Raw genomic sequence first — 19,306 nt, forward strand, 5'->3', positions numbered from 1 at the left:
ACCCCCCGCTCATGCCCCGTGTGTCTCTCCCCCTCCCGCTCACCCCCCGCTCTAGCCCCGTGTGTCTCTCCCCTTCCCGCCCACCCCCTGCTCATGCCCCGTGTGTCTCTCCCCCTCCCGCCCACCCCCCGCTCATGCCCCGTGTGTCTCTCTCCCTCCCGCTCATGCCCCATGTGTCTATCCCTATCCTCCAGCCCACCCTCCGCTCATTCCCTGTGTGTCTATCCATCCCGCCGCCCACCCCCCCGCTCATGCCCCGTGTGTCTATCCCTGCCGCCGCCCACCTCCCGCTCATACCCCGTGTGTCTATCCCTCCTGCCGCCCACCACCCGCTCATGCCCTGTGTCTTTATCCCTCCCCCCGCTCGTTGCCCCGTGTCTCTATCCCTCCCGCCGCCCACCCCCCGCTCATGCCCCGTGTGTCTATCCCTCCCCCCACCCCCCGCTCATGCCCCGTGTGTCTCTCTCCCTCCCCACCACCCCCCGCTCATGCCCCGTGTGTCTCTCCCCTGCCCCCACCCTCCTCATGCCCCATGTGTCTCTCTCCCTCCCCCCCACCCCCGCTCATGCTCTGTGTGTCTCTCCCCCTCCCCCCACCCCCGCTCATGCCCCATGTCTCTCTCCCTCCCCCCACCCCCGCTCATGCCCCGTGTGTCTCTCTCCCTCCCCCCGCCCCCCGCTCATGCCCTGTGTGTCTTTCTCCCTCCACCCCACCCCCGCTCATGCCCCGTGTCTGTCTCTGGTTGCCCTCCAAACCCCCCTCATGCCCCGTGTCTGTCTTCTGTTCCCCGCTCATGCCCCGTGTCTGTCTTCTGTTCCCCCCGCTCATGCCCCGTGTTTGTCTCCTGTTCTCCCCACCCCCGCTCCATGCCCCGTATCTGTCTCCTCTTCCCCCCACCCCCCTCTCATGCCCCGTGTCTGTCTCCTGTTACCCCCCACCCCCCTGCTCATGCCCTGTGTCTGTCTCCTGTTCTCCCCACCCCCCGCTCATGCCCCGTGTCTGTCTCCTGTTGCCCCCCGCTCATGCCCATGTCTGTCTCCTGTTCCCCCCACCCACTCATGCCCCGTGTCTGTCTCCTGTTCCCCCACCCGCTCATGCCCCGTGTCTGTCTCCTGTTCCCCCAACCTGCTCGTGCCCCGTGTCTCTCTCTTGTTGCCCCCCGCCGCACCGCTCATGCCCCGTGTCTGTCTCCTGTTCTCCCCACCCCCCGCTCATGCCCCGTGTCTGTCTCCTGTTCCTCCCACCCCCCGCTCATGCCCCGTGTCTGTCTCCTGTTGCCCCCCACCCCCTGCTCATGGCCCGTGTCTTTCTCCTGTTCTCCCCACCCCCCGCTCATGCCCCGTGTCTGTTGAACCCCCCACGCCCTGCTCATGCCCCGTGTCTGTCTCCTGTTCCCCCCACCCCCCGCTCATGCCCCGTGTCTGTCTCCTGTTGCCCCACCCCAGCTCATGCCCCGTGTCTGTCTCCTGTTGCCCCCCACCCCCGCTCATGCCCCGTGTCTGTCTCTGTTGTTCCCCCCACCCCCCGCTCATGCCCCGTGTCTGTCTCCTGTTCCCCCCACCCCCCGCATTTCTCTCCTGTTGCCCCCCACCCCCTACTCATGCCCCGTGTCTGTCTCCTGTACTCCCCCACCCCCGCTCATGCCCCGTGTCTGTCTCCTGTTCCCCCACCCGCTCATGCCCCGTTTCTCTCCTGTTGCCCCCCCGCTCATGCCCCGTGTCTGTCTCCTGTTCCCTTCACCCGCTCATGCCCCGTGTCTCTCTCCTGTTGCCCCCCACCCCCTGCTCATGCCTCGTGTCTGTCTCCTGTACCCCCACACCCCACTTATGCCCCGTGTCTCTCCTGTACCCCCCCACCCCCTGCTCATGCCCTGTGTCTGTCTCCTGTTCCCCCACCCGCTCATGCCCGTGTCTCTCTTTTGTTGCCCCCCGCTCATGCCCCGTGTCTCCCTTCTTCCCCCCACCCCCGCTCATGCCCCGTGCCTGTCTCCTGTTGCCCCCCAACCCCTCCTCATGCCCCGTGTCTGTCTTCTGTTCCCCCGCTCATGCCCCGTGTCTGTCTTCTGTTCCCCCCGCTCATGCCCTGTGTCTGTCTCCTGTTCTCCATACCCCCGCTCATGCCCCGTATCTGTCTCCTCTTCCCCCCACCCCCCTCTCATGCCCCGTGTCTGTCTCCTGTTACCCCCCACCCCCTGCTAATGCCCTGTGTCTGTCTCCTGTTCTCCCCACCCCCCCGCTCATGCCCCGTGTCTGTCTCCTGTTGCCCCCCACACCCCGCTCATGCCCATGTCTGTCTCCTGTTCCCCCCACCCACTCATGCCCCGTGTCTGTCTCCTGTTCCCCCACCCGCTCATGCCCCGTGTCTGTCTCCTGTTCCCCCAACCTGCTCGTGCCCCGTGTCTCTCTCTTGTTGCCCCCCCGCCGCCCCGTTCATGCCCCGGGTCTGTCTCCTGTTCTCCCCACCCCCCGCTCATGCCCCGTGTCTGTCTCCTGTTCCTCCCACCCCCCGCTCATGCCCCGTGTCTGTCTCCTGTTCTCCCCACCCCCCGCTCATGCCCCGTGTCTGTTGAACCCCCCACGCCCTGCTCATGCCCCGTGTCTGTCTCCTGTTCCCCCCACCCCCCGCTCATGCCCCGTGTCTGTCTCCTGTTGCCCCACACCCCAGCTCATGCCCCGTGTCTGTCTCCTGTTGCCCCCCACCCCCCGCTCATGCCCCGTGTCCTGTCTCTGTTGTTCCCCCCCACCCCCCGCTCATGCCCCGTGTCTGTCTCCTGTTCCCCCCACCCCCCGCATTTCTCTCCTGTTGCCCCCCACCACCCGCTCATGCCCCGTGTCTGTCTCCTGTACCCCCACCCCCACTCATGCCCCGTGTCTATCTCCTGTTCCCCCACCCGCTCATGCCCCGTTTCTCTCCTGTTGCCCCCCGCTCATGCCCCGTGTCTGTCTCCTGTTCCCCCCACACGCTCATGCCCCGTGTCTCTCTCCTGTTGCCCCCCACCCCCTGCTCATGTCCCGTGTCTGTTGCCTGTACCCCCCAACCCCACTCATGCCCCGTGTCTCTCCTGTACGCCCCCACCCCTGCTCATGCCCTTTGTCTGTCTCCTGTTCACCCACCCGCTCATGCCCCGTGTCTCTCTTTTGTTGCCCCCCGCTCAGGCCCCGTGTCTGTCTCCTGTTCCCCCACCCGCTCATGCCCCGTGTCTCTCTCCTGTTGCCCCCACCCCCTGCTCATGCCCCGTGTCTGTCTCCTATACCCCCCCACCCCCGCTCATGCCCCGTGTCTGTCTGCTGTTGCCCCCTGCTCATGCCCCGTGTCTGTCTCCTGTACCCCCCCCCACCTCCCGCTCATGCCCCGTGTGTCTCTCGACCTACCCCCCACCCCCGCTCATGCCCCGTGTGTCTCTCCCCCTCCGCCCACTGCCCGTTCATGCCCCGTGTGTCTCTCTCCCTCCTCCCCACCCCGTTGTTGCCCCGTGTTTCTCTCCCGCCTCCCGCACACCCCCCGCTCATGCCCCATGTGTCTCCCTCCCTCCCCCCACCCCCGCTCATGCCCCGTGTGTCTCTCCCTCTCACGCCCACCACTCGCTCATGCCCCGTGCGTCTCTCCCCCTCCCTGCCCACCCCCTGCTCATGCCCCGTGTGTCTCTCCCCCTCCGGCCCACCCCCGCTCATGCCCCGTGTGTCTCTCCCCCTCCCACCCACCCCCCGCTCATTCCCTGTGTGTCTCTCTCCCTCCCCCCACCCCCGCTCACGCCCTGTGTGTCTCTCACCCTCCCGCCCACCCCCCGCTCATGCCCCGAGTGTCTCTCTGCCTCCCCCACCCCCCGCTCATGCCCCGTGTGTCTCTCTCCCTCCCCCCACCCCCGCTCAAGCCCTGTGTGTCACTCTCCCTCCCGCCCAACCCCCGCTCATGCCCCGTGTCTCTCTCCCTCCTCCCACCCCCGCTCATGCCCCGTGTGTCTCTCTCCCTCCTCCCCACCCCCGCTCATGCCCCGTGTGTCTCTCCCCCTCATGCCCACCCCCCGCTGATGCCCCGTGTGTCTCTCCCACTCCTGCCCACCCCCCGCTCATGCCCCGTGTGTCTCTCTCCTCCCCCACACCCCTGCTCATGCCCCGTGTGTCTCTCCCCCTACCGCCCACCCCCCGCTCATGCCCCGTGTGTCTCTCCCCCTCCCGCTCACCCCCCGCTCTAGCCCCGTGTGTCTCTCCCCTTCCCGCCCACCCCCTGCTCATGCCCCGTGTGTCTCTCCCCCTCCTGCCCACCCACCGCTCATGCCCTGTGTGTCTCTCTCCCTCCCGCTCATGCCCCGTGTGTCTATCCCTATCCTCCAGCCCACCCTCCGCTCATTCCCCGTGTGTCTATCCCTCCCGCCGCCCACCCCCCGCTCATGCCCCGTGTGTCTATCCCTCCCGCCGCCCACCTCCCGCTCATACCCCGTGTGTCTATCCCTCCTGCCGCCCACCACCCGCTCATGCCCTGTGTCTTTATCCCTCCCCCCGCTCATGCCCCGTGTCTCTATCCCTCCCGCCGCCCACCCCCCGCTCATGCCCCGTGTGTCTATCCCTCCCCCCACCCCCCGCTCATGCCCCGTGTGTCTCTCTCCCTCCCCACCACCCCCCGCTCATGCCCCGTGTGTCTCTCCCCTGCCCCCACCCCCCTCATGCCCCGTGTGTCTCTCTCCCCCCCCCCACCCCCGCTCATGCTCTGTGTGTCTCTCCCCCTCCCCCCACCCCCACCCCCGCTCATGCCCCATGTCTCTCTCCCTCCCCCCACCCCCGCTCATGCCCCGTGTGTCTCTCTCCCTCCCCCCACCCCCCGCTCATGCCCTGTGTGTCTTTCTCCCTCCACCCCACCCCCGCTCATGCCCCGTGTCTGTCTCCGGTTGCCCCCCAAACCCCCCTCATGCCCCGTGTCTGTCTTCTGTTCCCCGCTCATGCCCCGTGTCTGTCTTCTGTTCCCCCCGCTCATGCCCCGTGTCTGTCTCCTGTTCTCCCCACCCCCGCTCATGACCCGTATCTGTCTCCTCTTCCCCCCACCCCCCTCTCATGCCCCGTGTCTGTCTCCTGTTACCCCCCACCCCCCTGCTCATGCCCTGTGTCTGTCTCCTGTTCTCCCCACCCCCCGCTCATGCCCCGTGTCTGTCTCCTGTTGCCCCCCACCCCCCGCTCATGCCCATGTCTGTCTCCTGTTCCCCCCACCCACTCATGCCCCGTGTCTGTCTCCTGTTCCCCCAACCTGCTCGTGCCCTGTGTCTCTCTCTTGTTGCCCCCCGCCGCACCGCTCATGCCCCGTGTCTGTCTCCTGTTCTCCCCACCCCCCGCTCATGCCCCGTGTCTGTCTCCTGTTCCTCCCACCCCCCGCTCATGCCCCGTGTCTGTCTCCTGTTGCCCCCCACCCCCCGCTCATGGCCTGTGTCTGTCTCCTGTTCTCCCCAACCCCCGCTCATGCCCCGTGTCTGTTGAACCCCCCACGCCCTGCTCATGCCCCGTGTCTGTCTCCTGTTCCCCCCACCCCCCGCTCATGCCCCGTGTCTGTCTCCTGTTGCCCCACACCCCAGCTCATGCCCCGTGTCTGTCTCCTGTTGCCCCCCACCCCCCGCTCATGCCCCGTGTCTGTCTCTGTTGTTCCCCCCACCCCCCGCTCATGCCCCGTGTCTGTCTCCTGTTCCCCCCACCCCCTGCATTTCTCTCCTGTTGCCCCCAACCCCCTGCTCATGCCCCGTGTCTGTCTCCTGTACTCCCCCACCCCCGCTCATGCCCCGTGTCTGTCTCCTGTTCCCCCACCCGCTCATGCCCCATTTCTCTCCTTTTGCCCCCCTGCTCATGCCCCGTGTCTGTCTCCTGTTCCCCCCACCCGCTCATGCCCCGTGTCTCTCTCCTGTTGCCCCCCACCCCCTGCTCATGCCCCGTGTCTGTCTCCTGTACCCCCAAACCCCACTTATGCCCCGTGTCTCTCCTGTACCCCCCCACCCCCTGCTCATGCCCTGTGTCTGTCTCCTGTTCCCCCACCCGCTCATGCCCCGTGTCTCTTTTTGTTGCCCCCCGCTCATGCCCCGTGTCTGTCTCCTGTTCCCCCCACCCGCTCATGCCCCGTGTCTCTCTCCTGTTGCCCCCACCCCCTGCTCATGCCCCGTGTCTGTCTCCTATACCCCCCACCCCCCACTCATGCCCCGTGTCTGTCTGCTGTTGCCCCCTGCTCATGCCCCGTGTCTGTCTCCTGTACCCTCCCACCCCCGCTCATGCGCCATGTCTCTCTCCTGTTGCCCCCCACCCCCCGCTTATGCCCCGTGTCTGTCTCCTATTGCCCCCCACCACCCCGCTCATGCCCCGTGTCTGTCTCCTGTTCTCCCCACCCCCGCTCATGCCCCGTATCTGTCTCCCATTGGCCCCACCCCCCGCTCATGCCCCGTGTCTGTCTCCTGTTGCCCCCACCCCCTGCTCATGCCCCGTGTCTCTCTCCTGTTGCCCCCCACCGCCCACTCATGCCCCCTGTCTCTCTCCTGTTGCCCCCCACCACCGCTCATGCCCCGTGTCTTCCTCTTGTCCCCCCTCCTATGATGCCCCTTGTTGACCTCTTGTTCCCCCGATCCCCCGCTCATGCCCCGTGTCTTCCTCCCGTCCCCCACTCCTCGCTGATGCCCTGTGGCTTCCTCCTGTTCCCTCCCACCTTCTGCTCATGCCCCGTGTCTTCCTCTTGTCCCCCCTCCTATGATGCCCCTTGTTGACCTCTTGTTCCACCCACCCCCCGCTCATGCCCCGTGTCTCCCTTCTTCCCCCCACCCCCGCTCATGCCCCGTGTCTGTCTCCTGTTGCCCCCCAACCCCTCCTCATGCCCCGTGTCTGTCTTCTGTTCCCCCGCTCATGCCCCGTGTCTGTCTTCTGTTCCCCCCGCTCATGCCCTGTGTCTGTCTCCTGTTCTCCATACCCCCGCTCATGCCCCGTATCTGTCTCCTCTGCCCCCCACCCCCCTCTCATGCCCCGTGTCTGTCTCCTGTTACCCCCCAACCCCCTGCTCATGCCCTGTGTCTGTCTCCTGTTCTCCCCACCCCCCGCTCATGCCCCGTGTCTGTCTCCTGTTGCCCCCCACCCCCCGCTCATGCCCATGTCTGTCTCCTGTTCCCCCCACCCACTCATGCCCCGTGTCTGTCTCCTGTTCCCCCACCCGCTCATGCCCCGTGTCTGTCTCCTGTTCCCCCAACCTGCTCGTGCCCCGTGTCTCTCTCTTGTTGCCCCCCACCGCCCCGTTCATGCCCCGGGTCTGTCTCCTGTTCTCCCCACCCCCCGCTCATGCCCCGTGTCTGTCTCCTGTTCCTCCCACCCCCCGCTCATGCCCCGTGTCTGTCTCCTGTTCTCCCCACCCCCCGCTCATGCCCCGTGTCTGTTTAACCCCCCACGCCCTGCTCATGCCCCGTGTCTGTCTCCTGTTCCCCCCACCCCCCGCTCATGCCCCGTGTCTGTCTCCTGTTGCCCCACACCCCAGCTCATGCCCCGTGTCTGTCTCCCGTTGCCCCCCACCCCCCGCTCATGCCCCGTGTCTGTCTCTGTTGTTCCCCCCACCCCCCGCTCATGCCCCGTGTCTGTCTCCTGTTCCCCCCAACCCCCGCATTTCTCTCCTGTTGCCCCCCACCCCCCGCTCATGCCCCGTGTCTGTCTCCTGTACCCACCACCCCCGCTCATGCCCCGTGTCTATCTCCTGTTCCCCCACCCGCTCATGCCCCGTTTCTCTCCTGTTGCCCCCCCGCTCATGCCCCGTGTCTGTCTCCTGTTCCCCCCACCCGCTCATGCCCCGTGTCTCTCTCCTGTTGCCCCCCACCCCCTGCTCATGCCCCGTGTCTGTCGCCTGTACCCCCCAACCCCACTCATGCCCCGTGTCTCTCCTGTACTCCCCCACCCCCTGCTCATGCCCTTTGTCTGTCTCCTGTTCACCCACCCGCTCATGCCCCGTGTCTCTCTTTTGTTGCCCCCCGCTCATGCCCCGTGTCTGTCTCCTGTTCCCCCCACCCGCTCATGCCCCGTGTCTCTCTCCTGTTGCCCCCACCCCCTGCTCATGCCCCGTGTCTGTCTCCTATACCCCCCCACCCCCCGCTCATGCCCCGTGTCTGTCTGCTGTTGCCCCCTGCTCATGCCCCGTGTCTGTCTCCTGTACCCCCCCACCCCCTGCTCATGCGCCATGTCTCTCTCCTGTTGCCCCCCACCCCCTGCTCATGCCCCGTGTCTGTCTCCTATTGCCCCCCACCACCCCGCTCATGCCCCGTGTCTGTCTCCTGTTCTCCCCACCCCCGCTCATGCCCCGTATCTGTCTCCTGTTGGCCCCACCCCCAGCTCATGCCCCGTGTCTCTCTCCTGTTGCCCCCCACCGCCCGCTCATGCCCCCTGTCTCTCTCCTGTTGCCCCCCACCACCGCTCATGCCCCGTGTCTTCCTCTTGTCCCCCCTCCTATGATGCCCCTTGTTGACCTCTTGTTCCCCCGACCCCCCGCTCATGCCCCGTGTCTTCCTCCCTTCCCCCACTCCTCGCTGATGCCCTGTGGCTTCCTCCTGTTCCCTCCGACCCCCTGCTCATGCCCCGTGTCTTCCTCTTGTCCCCCCTCCTATGATGCCCCTTGTTGACCTCTTGTTCCACCCACCCCCCGCTCATGCCCCGTGTCTCCCTTCTTCCCCCCACCCCCTGCTCATGCCCCGTGTCTTCCTTCCCCCCCACTCCCCGCTGGTGCCCCGTGTCTCCCTTCTTTCCCCCCCCGCTCATGCCCCGTGTCTGCACTTTTGAAACAGGGCAGACACGGGGCATGAGCATGGGTGGGGGTCCCACCTTGCCCTACCCCCGCTCAAGCCCCGTGTCTCTCCTGTTCAACCCCGCTCATGCTCCGTGTCTGTCTCCCTCCTTTTCCCCCTGCTCATGGCCCGTGTCTCCCCTGTTCACCCCCACCCCCCGCTCATGCCCCGTGTCTGTCTCCTGTTCCCCCCAGCCGCTCATGCCCCGTGTCTCTCTATTGATGCCCCCCATCCCCTGCTCATGCCCCGTGTCTGTCTCCTGTTCTCCCCACCCCCGCTCATGCCCCGTGTCTGTCTCCTGTTCCTCCCAACCCCGCTCATGCCCCGTGTCTGTCTCTGTTGTTCCCCCCACCCCCCGCTCATGCCCCGTGTCTGTCTCCTGTTCCCCCCACCCCCCGCATTTCTCTCCTGTTGCCCCCCACCCCCTGCTCATGCCCCGTGTCTGTCTCCTGTACCCCCAAACCCCACTTATGCCCCGTGTCTCTCCTGTACCCCCCGCCCCCTGCTCATGCCCTGTGTCTGTCTCCTGTTCCCCCCACCCTCTCATGCCCCGTGTCTCTCTCCTGTTGCCCCCACCCCCTGCTCATGCCCCGTGTCTGTCTCCTATACCCCCCACCCCCCACTCATGCCCCGTGTCTGTCTCCTGTACCCTCCCACCCCCCGCTCATGCGCCATGTCTCTCTCCTGTTGCCCCCCAACCCCCGCTCATGCCCCGTGTCTGTCTCCTATTGCCCCCCACCACCCCGCTCATGCCCCGTGTCTGTCTCCTGTTCTCCCCACCCCCGCTCATGCCCCGTATCTGTCTCCTGTTGTCCCCACCCCCGCTCATGCCCCGTGTCTGTCTCCTGTTGCCCCACCCCCTGCTCATGCCCCGTGTCTCTCTCCTGTTGCCCCCCACCGCCCACTCATGCCCCCTGTCTCTCTCCTGTTGCCCCCCACCACCGCTCATGCCCCGTGTCTTCCTCTTGTCCCCCCTCCTATGATGCCCCTTGTTGACCTCTTGTTCCCCCGACCCCCCGCTCATGCCCCGTGTCTTCCTCCCGTCCCCCACTCCTCGCTGATGCCCTGTGGCTTCCTCCTGTTCCCTCCCACCCCCTGCTCATGCCCCGTGTCTTCCTCTTGTCCCCCCTCCTATGATGCCCCTTGTTGACCTCTTGTTCCACCCACCCCCCGCTCATGCCCCGTGTCTCCCTTCTTCCCCCCACCCCCGCTCATACCCCGTGTCTGTCTCCTGTTGCCCCCCAACCCCTCCTCATGCCCCGTGTCTGTCTTCTGTTCCCCCGCTCATGCCCCGTGTCTGTCTTCTGTTCCCCCGCTCATGCCCTGTGTCTGTCTCCTGTTCTCCATACCCCCGCTCATGCCCCGTATCTGTCTCTTCTTCCCCCCACCCCCCTCTCATGCCCCGTGTCTGTCTCCTGTTACCCCCCACTCCCCTGCTCATGCCCTGTGTCTGTCTCCTGTTCTCCCCACCCCCGCTCATGCCCCGTGTCTGTCTCCTGTTGCCCCCCACCCCCCGCTCATGCCCATGTCTGTCTCCTGTTCCCCCCACCCACTCATGCCCCGTGTCTGTCTCCTGTTCCCCCACCCGCTCATGCCCCGTGTCTGTCTCCTGTTGCCCCCCGCCGCCCCGTTCATGCCCCGGGTCTGTCTCCTGTTCTCCCCACCCCCTGCTCATGCCCCGTGTCTGTCTCCTGTTCCTCCCACCCCCCGCTCATGCCCCGTGTCTGTCTCCTGTTCTCCCCACCCCCCGCTCATGCCCCGTTTCTGTTGAACGCCCACGCCCTGCTCATGCCCCGTGTCTGTCTCCTGTTCCCCCCACCCCCCGCTCATGCCCCGTGTCTGTCTCCTGTTGCCCCACGCCCCAGCCCATGCCCCGTGTCTGTCTCCTGTTGCCCCCCACCCCCCGCTCATGCCCCGTGTCTGTCTCTGTTGTTCCCCCCACCCCCCGCTCATGCCCCGTGTCTGTCTCCTGTTCCCCCCAACCCCGCATTTCTCTCCTGTTGCCCCCCACCCCCCGCTCATGCCCCGTGTCTGTCTCCTGTACCCCCCCACCCCCGCTCATGCCCCGTGTCTATCTCCTGTTCCCCCACCCGCTCATGCCCCGTTTCTCTCCTGTTGCCCCCTAGCTCATGCCCCGTGTCTGTCTCCTGTTCCCCCCACCCGCTCATGCCCCGTGTCTCTCTCCTGTTGCCCCCCACCCCCTGCTCATGCCCCGTGTCTGTCGCCTGTACCCCCCAACCCCACTGATGCCCCGTGTCTCTCCTGTACGCCCCCACCCCCTGCTCATGCCCTTTGTCTGTCTCCTGTTCACCCACCCGCTCATGTCCCGTGTCTCTCTTTTGTTGCCCCCGCTCATGCCCCGTGTCTGTCTCCTGTTCCCCCCACCCGCTCATGCCACGTGTCTCTCTCCTGTTGCCCCCACCCCCTGCTCATGCCCCGTGTCTGTCTCCTATACCCCCCCGCCCCCCGCTCATGCCCCGTGTCTGTCTGCTGTTGCCCCCTGCTCATGCCCCGTGTCTGTCTCCTGTACCCCCCACCCCCTGCTCATGCGCCATGTCTCTCTCCTGTTGCCCCCACCCCCTGCTCATGCCCCGTGTCTGTCTCCTATTGCCCCCCACCACCCCGCTCATGCCCCGTGTCTGTCTCCTGTTCTCCCCACCCCCGCTCATGCCCCGTATCTGTCTCCTGTTGGCCCCACCCCCCGCTCATGCCCCGTGTCTGTCTCCTGTTGCCCCCACCCCCCGCTCATGCCCCGTGTCTCTCTCCTGTTGCCCCCCTCCGCCCGCTCATGCCCCCTGTCTCTCTCCTGTTGCCCCCCACCACCGCTCATGCCCCGTGTCTTCCTCTTGTCCCCCCTCCTATGATGCCCCTTGTTGACCTCTTGTTCCCCCGACCCCCCGCTCATGCCCCGTGTCTTCCTCCCTTCCCCCACTCCTCGCTGATGCCCTGTGGCTTCCTCCTGTTCCCTCCCACCCCCTGCTCATGCCCCGTGTCTTCCTCTTGTCCCCCCTCCTATGATGCCCCTTGTTGACCTCTTGTTCCACCCACCCCCCGCTCATGCCCCGTGTCTCCCTTCTTCCCCCCACCCCCTGCTCATGCCCCGTGTCTTCCTTACCCCCCCACTCCCCGCTGGTGCCCCGTGTCTCCCTTCTTTCCCCCCCCCCACTCATGCCCCGTGTCTGCACTTTTGAAACAGGGCAGACACGGGGCATGAGCATGGGTGGGGGTCCCACCTTGCCCTACCCCCGCTCATGCCCCGTGTCTCTCCTGTTCAACCCCGCTCATGCTCCATGTCTGTCTCCCTCCTTTTCCCCCTGCTCATGGCCCGTGTCTCCCCTGTTCACCCCCACCCCCGCTCATGCCCCGTGTCTGTCTCCTGTTCCCCCCAGCCGCTCATGCCCCGTGTCTCTCTATTGATGCCCCCCATCCCCTGCTCATGCCCCGTGTCTGTCTCCTGTTCTCCCCACCCCACGCTCATGCCCCGTGTCTGTCTCCTGTTCCTCCCACCCCCGCTCATGCCCCGTGTCTGTCTCCTGTTGCCCCCACCCCCCAGCTCATGCCCCGTGTCTGTTGTTCCCCCCACGCCCCGTTCATGCCCCGTGTCTGTCTCCTGTTCCCCCATCCCCGCTCATGCCCTGTGTCTGTCTCCTGTTGCCCCTACCCCCGCGTCTCTCTCCTGTTGCCCCCCACCCCCCGCTCATGCCCCGTGTCTGTCTCCTGTACCCCCCATCTCCCACTCATGACCCGTGTCTGTCTCCTGTTCCCCCCACCCGCTCATGCCCCGTGTCTCTCTCCTGTTGCCCCCCCGCTCATGCCCCGTGTCTGTCTCCTGTTCCCCCCACCCACTCATGCCTGTGTCTCTCTCTCCTGTTGCCCCCCACCCCCTGCTCATGCCCCGTGTCTGTCTCCTGTACCCCCCACCCCCCACTCATGCCCCGTGTCTCTCCTGTTGCCCCTCACCCCCCCGCTCATGCCCCGTGTCTGTCTCCCATTCCCCCCACCCCCCGCTCATGCCCCATGTCTGTCTCCTGTTGCCCCCCACCCATGCCCTGTGTCTGTCTCCTGTTCTCCCCACCCCCCCGCTCATGCCCCGTGTCTGTCTCCTGTTCTCCCCACCCCCCGCTCATGCCCCGTGTCTCTCTTCTGTTGGCCCCACCCCCGCTCATGCCCCATGTCTGTCTCCTGTTGCCCCCCACCCCCTGCTCATGCCCCGTGTCTCTCTCCTGTTGCCCCCACCCCCCACTCATGCCCTGTGTTTGTTTCCTGTTCTCCCCACTGCCCCACTCATGCCCCGTGTCTGTCTCCTGTTCTCCCCACCCCCCGCTCATGGCCTGTGTCTCTCTCCTGTTGGCCCCACCCCCCGCTCATGCCCCGTGTCTGTCTCCTGTTGCCCCCCACCCCCTGCTCATGCCCTGTGTCTCTCTCCTGTTGCCCTCCAACCCCCGCACGTGCCCCGTGTCTCCCTTCTTCCCCCCCATGCCCCGTGTCTGCACTGTTGGAACAGGGCAGACACGGGGCATGAGCAGGGGTGGGGGTCCCACCTTGTCCTAACCCCGCTCATGCCCCGTGTCTCTCCTGTTCACCCCCGCTCATGCCCCGTGTCTGTCTCCTGTTCTCCCCACCCCCCGCTCATGCCCCGTGTCTGTCTCCTGTTCTCCCCACCCCCCGTTCATGTCCCGTGTCTCTCTCCAGTTGGCCCCACCCCCCGCTCATGCCCCGTGTCTGTCTCCTGTTGCCCCCACCCCCTGCTCATGCCCCGTGACTCTCTCCTGTTCCCCCCACCCCCCGCATTTCTCTCCTGTTGCCCCCCACCCCCTGCTCATGCCCCGTGTCTGTCTCCTGTACCCCCCCACCCCCGCTCATGCCCCGTGTCTGTCTCCTGTTCCCCCACCCGCTCATGCCCCGTTTCTCTCCTGTTGCCCCCCCGCTCATGCCCCGTGTCTGTCTCCTGTTCCCCCCACCCGCTCATGCCCCGTGTCTCTCTCCTGTTGCCCCCCACCCCCTGCTCATGGCCCGTGTCTGTCTCCTGTACCCCCAAACCCCTCTTATGCCCCGTGTCTCTCCTGTACCCCCCCCACCCCTGCTCATGCCCTGTGTCTGTCTCCTGTTCCCCCACCCGCTCATGCCCCGTGTCTCTCTTTTGTTGCCCCCCGCTCATGCCCCGTGTCTGTCTCTTGTTCCCCCCACCCGCTCATGCCCCGTGTCTCTCTCCTGTTGCCCCCACCCCCTGCTCATGCCCCGTGTCTGTCTCCTATACCCCCCACCCCTCACTCATGCCCCGTGTCTGTCTGCTGTTGCCCCCTGCTCATGCCCGTGTCTGTCTCCTGTACCCTCCCAGCCCCCGCTTATGCGCCATGTCTCTCTCCTGTTGCCCCCCACCCCCCGCTCATGCCCCGTGTCTGTCTCCTATTGCCCCCCACCACCCCGCTCATGCCCCGTGTCTGTCTCCTGTTCTCCCCACCCCCGCTCATGCCCCGTATCTGTCTCCTGTTGGCCCCACCCCCCGCTCATGCCCCGTGTCTGTCTCCTGTTGCCCCCACCCCCCGCTCATGCCCCGTGTCTCTCTCCTGTTGCCCCCCACCGCCCACTCATGCCCCCTGTCTCTCTCCTGTTGCCCCCCACCACCGCTCATGCCCCGTGTCTTCCTCTTGTCCCCCCTCCTATGATGCCCCTTGTTGACCTCTTGTTCCCCCGACCCCCCGCTCATGCCCCGTGTCTTCCTCCCGTCCCCCACTCCTCGCTGATGCCCTGTGGCTTCCTCCTGTTCCCTCCCACCCCCTGCTCATGCCCCGTGTCTTCCTCTTGTCCCCCCTCCTATGATGCCTCTTGTTGACCTCTTGTTCCACCCACCCCCCGCTCATGCCCCATGTCTCCCTTCTTCCCCCCACCCCCGCTCATGCCCCGTGTCTGTCTCCTGTTGCCCCCCAACCCCTCCTCATGCCCCGTGTCTGTCTTCTGTTCCCCCGCTCATGCCCCGTGTCTGTCTTCTGTTCCCCCCGCTCATGCCCTGTGTCTGTCTCCTGTTCTCCATACCCCCGCTCATGCCCCGTATCTGTCTCCTCTTCCCCCCACCCCCCTCTCATGCCCCGTGTCTGTCTCCTGTTACCCCCCACCCCCCTGCTCATGCCCTGTGTCTGTCTCCTGTTTTCCCCACCCCCCGCTCATGCCCCGTGTCTGTCTCCTGTTGCCCCCCACCCCCCGCTCATGCCCATGTCTGTCTCCTGTTCCCCCCACCCACTCATGCCCCGTGTCTGTCTCCTGTTCCCCCACGCGCTCATGCCCCGTGTCTGTCTCCTGTTCCCCCAACCTGCTCGTGCCCCGTGTCTCTCTCTTGTTGCCCCCCGCCGCCCCGCTCATGCCCCGGGTCTGTCTCCTGTTCTCCCCACCCCCCGCTCATGCCCCGTGTCTGTCTCCTGTTCCTCCCACCCCCCGCTCATGCCCCGTGTCTGTCTCCTGTTCTCCCCACCCCCCGCTCATGCCCCGTGTCTGTTGAACCCCCCACGCCCTGCTCATGCCCCGTGTCTGTCTCCTGTTCCCCCCACCCCCCGCTTATGCCCCGTGTCTGTCTCCTGTTGCCCCACACCCCAGCTCATGCCCCGTGTCTGTCTCCTGTTGCCCCCCACCCCCCGCTCATGCCCCGTGTCTGTCTCTGTTGTTCCCCCCACCCCCCTCTCATGCCCCGTGTCTGTCTCCTGTTCCCCCCACCCCCCGCATTTCTCTCCTGTTTCCCCCCACCCCCCGCTCATGCCCCGTGTCTGTCTCCTGTACCCCCCACCCCCGCTCATGCCCCGTGTCTATCTCCTGTTCCCCCACCCGCTCATGCCCCGTTTCTCTCCTGTTGCCCCCCCGCTCATGCCCCGTGTCTGTCTCCTGTTCCCCCACCCGCTCATGCCCCGTGTCTCTCTCCTGTTGCCCCCCACCCCCTGCTCATGCCCCGTGTCTGTCGCCTGTACCCCCCAACCCCACTCATGCCCCGTGTCTCTCCTGTACGCCCCCACCCCCTGCTCATGCCCTTTGTCTGTCTCCTGTTCACCCACACGCTCATGCCCCGTGTCTCTCTTTTGTTGCCCCCGCTCATGCCCCGTGTCTGTCTCCTGTTCCCCCCACCCGCTCATGCCCCGTGTCTCTCTCCTGTTGCCCCCACCCCCTGCTCATGCCCCGTGTCTGTCTCCTATACCCCCCACCCCCCGCTCATGCCCCGTGTCTGTCTGCTGTTGCCCCCTGCTCATGCCCCGTGTCTGTGTCCTGTACCCCCCCACCCCCCGCTCATGCGCCATGTCTCTCTCCTGTTGCCCCCCACCCCCTGCTCATGCCCCGTGTCTGTCTCCTATTGCCCCCCACCACCCCGCTCATGCCCCGTGTCTGTCTCCTGTTCTCCCAACCCCCGCTCATGCCCCGTATCTGTCTCCTGTTGGCCCCACCCCCCGCTCATGCCCCGTGTCTGTCTCCTGTTGCCCCCACCCCCCGCTCATGCCCCGTGTCTCTCTCCTGTTGCCCCCCACCGCCCGCTCATGCCCCCTGTCTCTCTCCTGTTGCCCCCCACCACCGCTCATGCCCCGTGTCTTCCTCTTGTCCCCCCTCCTATGATGCCCCTTGTTGACCTCTTGTTCCCCCGACCCCCCGCTCATGCCCCGTGTCTTCCTCCCGTCCCCCACTCCTCGCTGATGCCCTGTGGCTTCCTCCTGTTCCCTCCCACCCCCTGCTCATGCCCCGTGTCTTCCTCTTGTCCCCCCTCCTATGATGCCCCTTGTTGACCTCTTGTTCCACCCACCCCCCGCTCATGCCCCGTGTCTCCCTTCTTCCCCCCACCCCCTGCTCATGCCCCGTGTCTTCCTTCCCCCCCACTCCCCGCTGGTGCCCCGTGTCTCCCTTCTTCCCCCCCCGCTCATGCCCCGTGTCTGCACTTTTGAAACAGGGCAGACACGGGGCATGAGCATGGGTGGGGGTCCCACCTTGCCCTACCCCCGCTCATGCCCCGTGTCTCTCCTGTTCAACCCCGCTCATGCTCCGTGTCTGTCTCCCTCCTTTTCCCCCTGCTCATGGCCCGTGTCTCCCCTGTTCACCCCCACCCCCCGCTCATGCCCCGTGTCTGTCTCCTGTTCCCCCCAGCCGCTCATGCCGCGTGTCTCTCTATTGATGCCCCCCATCCCCTGCTCATGCCCGTGTCTGTCTCCTGTTCTCCCCACCCCCCGCTCATGCCCCGTGTCTGTCTCCTGTTCCTCCCAACCCCGCGCATGCCCTGTGTCTGTCTCCTGTTGCCCCCACCCCCCAGCTCATGCCCCGTGTCTGTTGTTCCCCCCACGCCCCGTTCATGCCCCGTGTCTGTCTCCTGTTCCCCCATCCCCGCTCATGCCCTGTGTCTGTCTCCTGTTGCCCCTACCCCCCGTGTCTCTCTCCTGTTGCCCCCCACCCCCCGCTCATGCCCCGTGTCTGTCTCCTGTACCCCCATCTCCCACTCATGACCCGTGTCTGTCTCCTGTTCCCCCCACCCGCTCATGCCCCATGTCTGTCTCCTGTTCCCCCCACCCCCCCACCCACTCATGCCTGTGTCTCTCTCTCCTGTTGCCCCCCACCCCCTGCTCATGCCCCGTGTCTGTCTCCTGTTCTCCATACCCCCGCTCATGCCCCGTATCTGTCTCCTCTTCCCCCCACCCCCCTCTCATGCCCCGTGTCTGTCTCCTGTTACCCCCCACCCCCCTGCTCATGCCCTGTGTCTGTCTCCTGTTCTCCCCACCCCCCGCTCATGCCCCGTGTCTGTCTCCTGTTGCCCCCCACCCCCCGCTCATGCCCATGTCTGTCTCCTGTTCCCCCCACCCACTCATGCCCCGTGTCTGTCTCCTGTTCCCCCACCCGCTCATGCCCCGTGTCTGTCTCCTGTTCCCCCAACCTGCTCGTGCCCCGTGTCTCTCTCTTGTTGCCCCCCGCCGCCCCGCTCATGCCCCGGGTCTGTCTCCTGTTCTCCCCACCCCCCGCTCATGCCCCGTGTCTGTCTCCTATTCCTCCCACCCCCCGCTCATGCCCCGTGTCTGTCTCCTGTTCTCCCCACCCCCCGCTCATGCCCCGTGTCTGTTGAACCCCCCACGCCCTGCTCATGCCCCGTGTCTGTCTCCTGTTCCCCCCACCCCCCGCTTATGCCCCGTGTCTGTCTCCTGTTGCCCCACACCCCAGCTCATGCCCCGTGTCTGTCTCCTGTTGCCCCCCACCCCCCGCTCATGCCCCGTGTCTGTCTCTGTTGTTCCCCCCACCCCCCTCTCATGCCCCGTGTCTGTCTCCTGTTCCCCCCACCCCCCGCATTTCTCTCCTGTTGCCCCCCACCCCCCGCTCATGCCCTGTGTCTGTCTCCTGTACCCCCACCCCCGCTCATGCCCCGTGTCTATCTCCTGTTCCCCCACCCGCTCATGCCCCGTTTCTCTCCTGTTGCCCCCCCGCTCATGCCCCGTGTCTGTCTCCTGTTCCCCCACCCGCTCATGCCCCGTGTCTCTCTCCTGTTGCCCCCCACCCCCTGCTCATGCCCCGTGTCTGTCGCCTGTACCCCCCAACCCCACTCATGCCCCGTGTCTCTCCTGTACGCCCCCACCCCCTGCTCATGCCCTTTGTCTGTCTCCTGTTCACCCACCCGCTCATGCCCCGTGTCTCTCTTTTGTTGCCCCCCGCTCATGCCCCGTGTCTGTCTCCTGTTCCCCCCACCCGCTCATGCCCCGTGTCTCTCTCCTGTTGCCCCCACCCCCTGCTCATGCCCCGTGTCTGTCTCCTATACCCCCCACCCCCCGCTCATGCCCCGTGTCTGTCTGCTGTTGCCCCCTGCTCATGCCCCGTGTCTGTCTCCTGTACCCCCCCACCCCCGCTCATGCGCCATGTCTCTCTCCTGTTGCCCCCCCCTGCTCATGCCCCGTGTCTGTCTCCTATTGCCCCCCACCACCCCGCTCATGCCCCGTGTCTGTCTCCTGTTCTCCCCACCCCCGCTCATGCCCCGTATCTGTCTCCTGTTGGCCCCACCCCCCGCTCATGCCCCGTGTCTGTCTCCTGTTGCCCCCACCCCCCGCTCATGCCCCGTGTCTCTCTCCTGTTGCCCCCCACCGCCCGCTCATGCCCCCTGTCTCTCTCCTGTTGCCCCCCACCACCGCTCATGCCCCGTGTCTTCCTCTTGTCCCCCCTCCTATGATGCCCCTTGTTGACCTCTTGTTCCACCCACCCCCGCTCATGCCCCGTGTCTCCCTTCTTCCCCCCACCCCCTGCTCATGCCCCGTGTCTTCCTTCCCCCCCACTCCCCGCTGGTGCCCCGTGTCTCCCTTCTTCCCCCCCCCGCTCATGCCCCGTGTCTGCACTTTTGAAACAGGGCAGACACGGGGCATGAGCATGGGTGGGGGTCCCACCTTGCCCTACCCCCGCTCATGCCCCGTGTCTCTCCTGTTCAACCCCGCTCATGCTCCGTGTCTGTCTCCCTCCTTTTCCCCCTGCTCATGGCCCGTGTCTCCCCTGTTCACCCCCACCCCCCGCTCATGCCCCGTGTCTGTCTCCTGTTCCCCCAGCCGCTCA

The sequence above is a fragment of the Ambystoma mexicanum genome, chromosome 6p (genome assembly GCF_040938575.1).
Source record: "Ambystoma mexicanum isolate Mex_15411 chromosome 6p, UKY_AmexF1_1, whole genome shotgun sequence".
Classification (NCBI taxonomy): domain Eukaryota; kingdom Metazoa; phylum Chordata; class Amphibia; order Caudata; family Ambystomatidae; genus Ambystoma; species Ambystoma mexicanum.